Source organism: Lycium barbarum, chromosome 7 (assembly GCF_019175385.1).
Source record: "Lycium barbarum isolate Lr01 chromosome 7, ASM1917538v2, whole genome shotgun sequence".
NCBI classification, from domain to species: Eukaryota; Viridiplantae; Streptophyta; class Magnoliopsida; order Solanales; family Solanaceae; genus Lycium; species Lycium barbarum.
In genome coordinates this window covers 40394049-40400132 of record NC_083343.1, presented here as the reverse complement: position 1 = coordinate 40400132, position 6084 = coordinate 40394049, and the positions used below count along the sequence as shown (strand labels likewise).

At 37.7% G+C, this 6084-nt stretch overlaps 1 pseudogene; it reads left to right on the top strand.

The window, feature by feature from the left end:
* Positions 1 to 758: 758 nt before the first annotated feature.
* Positions 759 to 3295, top strand: LOC132601469 (ferredoxin--NADP reductase, leaf-type isozyme, chloroplastic-like; annotated as a pseudogene).
* Positions 3296 to 6084: the final 2789 nt, after the last annotated feature.

Genomic DNA, 6084 nt, shown 5'->3' with positions numbered 1-6084 from the left:
TCTTAAGTAAATCTCTCAGTTGCTCCTTTAATTCCTTCAACTCAGCAGGTGCTATTCTATAAGGTGGAATGGATATTGATTGAGTGTCTGGCAATAGATCAATAGAAAAATCAATCTCCCGTTCCGGCGGGATACCTGGAAGCTCATCTGGAAACACCTCAGGGAACTCATTAACCACGGGAATAGACTGAAGGGTCGGTGACTCCGCTTGTACATCCTGGACCTGGACTAGGTGATAAATATACCCTTTTCTGATCATCTTCCTTGCCTTAAGTTAGGAAATAAACCTACCCCTTGGCGAAGCAGCGTTACCTTTCCACTCTAAAATTGGTTCGCCAGGAAATTGGAGCCAAACAACCTTCGTTCTACAATCGACATTAGCATAGAAGGAAGCTAACCAATCTATACCCATAATGACATCTCTAACTCAATCAAATCTGCTATGGTATGACGATTACACAATATAACTACACACACTACTAAAAAAACAGGATTTCCCAACCTCAAAAAACTAACCTCATTTGAGGTCGGAAAAAAACCGACCTCATGAGGTCAGTAAAGTCGTAATATTTATTTTCATTTTTTTTTAAAATAAACCGGCCACATGAGGTCGGTAATTTTGTATCTAAATTTGAAAAACTAATGTACCGACCTCAGTAGGTCGGTAATTTAATAAAAAAATCTAATCAATTCATTTATTAAATTTACCGACCTCATGAAGTCGGTAAATTTAATAAAAATCTAAACCCTCCTTCTTCTTTTACCTCATTTTTACTTTTGTCACTCTTAAAAATGTAAACCCCCGTCTCTCTCTCTCTTTCCCTTTCTCCACCGCCCTACCCTCGTCCACATCGCCGCTAGCCAGATCCGTCGCCACCCAGCCAGGTCCGGCATCCAGTACGCCGACGCCATCATCTATTCCAGGTATTTTTTTTAATTGTTTGGGATCTAGTTTAGGGTTCTTCAAGACATTTACTTTTTTTGCTTCTTTTGTGGGTTTCTCACTGATTTGGTTTTATGGGTTAGTGTATTTGGTTGGTTATAGTTTCTCTTAGGTCAATTCTGCGTTGGTTTTTTGCTCCCTTTTGTGGGTTTCGTTGATTATAGTTTCTAGGTTATAGTTAAGCGAAATTAATATTAATGAAAAGGGATTACTGTTATATGTTAGTGCATTATTAGTATCTTGTGGGAATTAGCTATGTGAAAATGGGGTTCTTTGTGTTTTTGGGGTTTGGATTTGTAGAGTGAATCTTGGATTGAGTAAAAGATTGGACCTTTTTTGTGGGTTTAGAGATCTAGTAGAGTAAGTGTCGATCTACTGATTTTGTCATCTTCTGGTACTGTATTTGGATTTGGTTTTTGAGTTCTTTGTAATGAACTTGAATAGAGAGGAATGGATACATAAGATTCATATCTAGACCCCAACGAATTTGGATTTGAGCCATAGATGATGGATAATTTTGATTTTTAGGGTGCTTTTACCTTGTTTCTAAGTTCAGTAGAAATGGTATTGACTTGCTTACTAAGAGAGTCAGTAAGGTATTGTGTATGTTTAGGTTGCTTGAAGACCAAAATAATTGAAATAGTAGTGGTTGTCACTTGTCATAGATGAGAGTTTGTAGTTTCCTGAAACTTGAATTTTCAAAATTGACTTTTTTGTAGTTGTAGCATTGCTTTGGCAATCCTTTATTTACAATTTGTTTTCTGCTGGATTTGGTGTTTTCTTGAGAATGAGACTATTTCTTTAGAGCTTATTATTGGGGTGCTGCCTTGTAGGATTTTGGTTGGAAATTTGGAAACTTTATAGAGCATGATGGAGGTTGTTAACAACATAGCTGTTTCTGAAATAGTCATCTTGGGGTAAATGGGTAGACCTAAAAATATCACTCTAGTGCAGATTTAGCTAATTGTATAATAGTTGTGCTGATATGAAGAAACTAATCGCGTTGCACACATGAAAAAAAAAATACATGGTTGATTTCTCACAGCCAAGATTTTCATGCATGTTTATTTCAAGCTGATAATGGTTGTGCTAAATATGCTGCTCAAATATGATATAGATGCTTATAGCCATGTATCTGCTTTCAAATGGTAATATAACAGGCGACTTGAAGCCTGGAGCTGAAGTTAAGATTACTGGACCTGTTGGGAAAGAAATGCTCATGCCAAAGGATCCCAATGCTACAGTTGTAATGGTAATTATTGCAAGTGCTCCTTCTTATCACTATAACATCAATATGACCAAGCATAGATGTAATTAGACTTTAATCTTTTCATCCTGCAGCTCGCCACAGGAACTGGAATAGCTCCTTTCCGTGCATTCTTATGGAAAATGTTCTTTGAGAAGCACGAGGATTACAAGGTACGCCAAAGAAATCATTTTTAACAAATCATTTTTATTATCGGTTTGATGGACACGCTGAGAAAAGAAAAGGGTTCATTGAAATTTTAAGTAAAAACATTCACTTCTATGAACTAAAAAACTCACGAAGAGGTTAGCTTGAGGAGTCATAAGTATTTTATCTGTTGTCATACAATCGGGATAAAAGGGGTACTGTGATGAATGTAATGGTGAAAATACTAAAGTTGACTATTGTATATTGGGAAATTCAATGTTCTTCTATACTATGCTTTCAAAACATAGGCGGATCTCGGGGCTTTGTGGGTTCAACTGAACCTATAACTTTTGCTCGAACTACATATACAGCCGAAAAAAAATGCTTATGTATAATGAGATCACACTCATTTTGAATCTATTAGATTATGCATTTGCGTATGTAATTAAACTACACAGCTGCTAGCAGAAATTCTTGACAGGGTCGTATAGCTAGAATTTTAGTGGCATTATCTTACCTTATCTCACTATTTCCTTAAATACGGCTTTGGGTTTATGCAGTTCAATGGTTTGGCTTAGCTTTTCTTGGGTGTTCCAACAATTAGCTCACTGCTTTACAAGGAGGTAATTGGATTCTTCAATGCTTCTTGGATTAAACATTAGTATGTAACAATGCAGGATTAAGATTTATAACTTTGGAACTTGTTGCAGGAATTCGAGAAAATGAAAGAGAAGGCCCCAGAAAACTTCAGACTGGACTTTGCTGTGAGCAGGGAGCAAACTAATGAGAAAATTGAAAAGATGTACATCCAGACCAGAATGGCTCAATATGCTGAAGAACTATGGACTTTACTCAAGAAAGACAATACATTTGTGTACATGTGTGGACTCAAGGGCATGGAGTAGGGAATTGATGACATAATGACTTCACTTGCTGAAAGAGATGGTAAGATAAGTTAAAATATCTCATTCTTCAAACATACACATGCAAAATAATTCGAGTTTTGTTTACCGCAAGTGATATAAGTTTGTTACATCATCAAGTTAAAGTGGCCTAAAATGCCTAAAAGAATTAGGAAGTGTTACTGTTTATACTCCATGAAACTTTAGTTTTCTAAAATGCCTTCTCCAAATGCTATATCTTTGAGACTCTGGTCAATTTCCATGTATCTATTCTTCTCCTGCCACTTTTTCCTTGCGACTACCAGTTTGTGGAACTATGGGGTTCAAGTTTCATATGAGTATTTCAGGATCTCTCATTTTTCGACGAACCATTGACCAAAATTTTTCGACGAACCATTATACATGTGTTTTGATAAGAAAATATATAAGTTAATTGAATTAAACAAAATCAACCCATTGATAGTAATAGTAGTTGTAAGTCCTCGAAAGCAAACTATCCCCCCATAGTAAATTTGTGCCTGATTTGACTGTTGTTCACCTGTTAGAATAATTTATGCCACACTCCTGGGGCCTTTACTCTATATTTGTTTTCTCCTTGCCTTTTTTCCCCTGGTAATTCCTACCAGTGCTTATTAGCTTATGTTTTCTCACTTCAACACTTGCAATTTCTGCTATTTGGAGCAGGATCCATTAAAAGAAACTCCAGATAATGACAGCCAATCACCAGAAGTAACCTCAAAAGCTGCAACTATTGGGCATGAAGCCAAGGAAAGTCCAAAGTAGCTGATAGAGAAGTTATCAACTGCTCTAGTTAATGTTAGTGCAAAAGAAGACTTAGTTAAGCAGCATGCTAAAGTGGCAGAAGAATCCGTTGCAGGTATCTTCCACCGTTCCCTTTCTTCCATAAGACTGAATCACACGTAGAATAACGTTTGGAACTTGTTCTGATCAATCATGCATTTTTTTCTGGGATAATTACATTTTTGGACCGTTCTAAAACATAATAGCTGGTAAATGCATAGGTTTTTTATATTAAGTATAAAGATACATATAATCTACATACAATATACATAAATATGCATATAATATACATAATTAGTGTATAGGTTTTGTATATTTTGGCCGGTCCCGTAATTAATTTTGGCTAACGAGCCAAAAATGAAAAAGGCCTTTTTTTCTTTTCTTTTAATCTTGATTAGTTCCATCATTTTGTAATATTTGGTAGGTTGGGAAAAGTCAGAAAATGAGGTTGCAGTTCTAAAGCAGCAACTTTAGGCAGCTGAGCAACAGAACTTGACTTTGGATGTTCGCGTCAACCATCTTGATGTTTGCGAGGGGTGAAGTAGTCTAATGTTGTAGACTAACTTAATGTAGACTAGTTTAATGTTTTGTGGATGTTTACAAATGTTGAAGTAGTTTAATGTTGTTTTGATGTTTGCAAAGGTTGAAGTAGCTTAAGTCTCTTGTGAATGTTTGATTGATGTTTTTATTCAACTTTGAAGTAGTTTCAAATTGAATTTGATGTATTGGTGGTTGTAGTATATGTGTTGTAATAGTAGTTTAATGTTTTATGTATTTATAGTAGTTTGGTCTATTGTTAGCAGCTATTTGAGCTGGTTTTAGTTGAAAAATTATTTTCATCTTGACAGGGGAGCAGCTGGAAAAACAGCTAGGTGCTGCCATTTTTCTTGCAGGGTACCGACCTCATGAGGTTGGTTTTGGGGCCAGACACATAAAATACCAACCTCATGAGGTCGGTTTTTTGCAAAATATTTCCAGAAATTGCAAATTATCGACCTCATGAGGTCGGTTTTCTACAAAATATTTCCAAAAATTGCAAATTACCGATCTCATGAGGTCGGTTTTCTGCAAATTTTTCCAAGGAATTGCAAATTACCGACCTCATGAGGTCGGTATTTCATATAATTAATATCCGACTAAAAAAATATTACCGACCTCATGAGGTCAGTTTTTTGCGACCTCATGAGGCCGGTAATATTTCCGACCCACTCTTTTTCGACCTAATTTTGAGGTCGGAAATGGCCCTTTTTTAGGTCAGAAAATACAGTTTTTTTAGTAGTGACAACCCCGATATACTCGCCTAGTTATGACTGGGTCACCAACAAGCATAGACACCTCAAATGGTTGAATAGACTCAGGATCTATCCCGAATTTACTAGCAACAAATGGAGTAATATAGGACAAAGTAGATCTGGGGTAAATCAATGTGTATGCATCATAGGAGGAAATAAATATCATACCTATAACAACGTCAGGAGACGACTCACGATCATGTCTACCAGCTAGTGTATAAATACAGTTCTGAGGACCGCTCGAGCTAGATGCTCCACCTCTTCCTCTACCTTGTCTGGCTGGGGTCTGAGAACCTTGCCCTAGAGGGCGTACTGATGAAGAAGAACCAGCTACGGATCCTGTAGGCTGAGCAATGCCTACACCATCCCTCATCGGGCACTCCCGCATTTTATGGCCTGGCTGACCACAAGCATAACAACCATCTGATCCAAATCGATACTGCCCCAAGTGTGGTCTACCGCACTGAGCACACCGCAGCAAAGGTGGCCTCATCTGTCTGGACTCTGGTCTATACTGAGAACCTGATGCCCTAAAACTCTGGCCCACTCCAAAATAAGAAGACTGACAAACTTCTGACCTGGAAACTACGAAGGTGCACTCCCTGCTGAATGAAGGGGATACTGGGAGTGCTGCTGCCTCTATCCTCCCCTAAACTCACCAGCCATCTCTAAAGATCTGGTCCCCTTACTACGGCCCCGATCATGCTCATGCCCCATTCTCCGCTGCTGCTTACGGTCCTCCAAATTCTGCAC